The following is a 1,162-nucleotide window of genomic DNA, read 5'->3' on the forward strand; positions in this document are numbered from 1 at the left end:
TGGGAAGACTTGGATAAGCATGCCAGGAGGAAGAGCGCATTTAGCGTATCTCAAACAATTCAAGCCTCTAGTTGCAATATTGAAGGATCCTAAGGGCAAAATGCTTAACAGTGCAGGAAACACCAAAAGAAAATTGGGCGAGGGAGGGGTGAGGGGTGGCGGGGAATCATTGCACCAAAAAAGAGTTGGTCAGCATTTCAAGAGGCTGCGTATGCTCAAGAGCTGGCAGGAGAAGCCCAAGCTGCACTGAAGGCATTACCAAAAGTCCAGCATCTGATAGATCACCAATCAAAATATTTCCCCAAAAATAATGCAATGTGAGAAACACTCATGAATCGATATCAAGAAATATGGAAGACAGCTACCTGGCGAGCACACAGTAAGAGAGCTGTATTTGTGTCCATTCCGAGGAAAGGGAGCCAAGAAGGTTGTGGAGATTATTAGGCAATAAAACTTTGCTGCACATAATTCAAAACGGTTCTAGCAGGACACTCAACAAGGAATCTTCAGAAACTCAAGGCCGCTTCCAAAGAGGACATGGGATGAGGGGTGTCATTGCTGGATCTTGGCTGAAAGCAGAGACTACCAGAAAGATATTTACTTGTGTAGTGTGTGGGCTGCTTTGACTATGAGAAGGCATTGGATTGTGTGGGTCATAACACGTTGGGAATGACATGGCAAAGAATGGGAATTCCAGAACACTTAATTGTGCTCATGCGATATCTATAGACGGACGAAGAGGCAGTCTTTCAAACAAAACACTGTATGGTGTAATATGAGGGGAGGTGTCAGGGTTACATCCTTTCACCATCCTTGATCTATATGTTCAATAACCTGAGAAGCTGGACTGTAGAGTGGGACATCAGAGGAAGATTCATTAACAATGATACAATCCTGGAGACAATGGGACCGATAGTTCATGGGGGGACATGGGAGAGGAGGAGACAGGGGAAAGGAAGTAGGTGTTAACAACCCCAGGGACAAGGGAACAATAAGTGATCTAAAATTGATGGTGAGGAGAGGTCTAGGAGGCCTGGTAGGGCTTGATCCAGGGCAGTAGCCCAGAGGAATTACTGAAACCCAAATGAAGGCTGAACATAATGTGGGGACAAGAGGAAAGTAAAAGGAAATAGATGCACTGGAAACAGTGTGGGAATTGCAC

The sequence above is a fragment of the Echinops telfairi genome, unplaced genomic scaffold, assembly GCF_000313985.2.
Source record: "Echinops telfairi isolate 266 unplaced genomic scaffold, ASM31398v2 ScPeMD7_7417;HRSCAF=8455, whole genome shotgun sequence".
Taxonomy (NCBI): domain Eukaryota; kingdom Metazoa; phylum Chordata; class Mammalia; order Afrosoricida; family Tenrecidae; genus Echinops; species Echinops telfairi.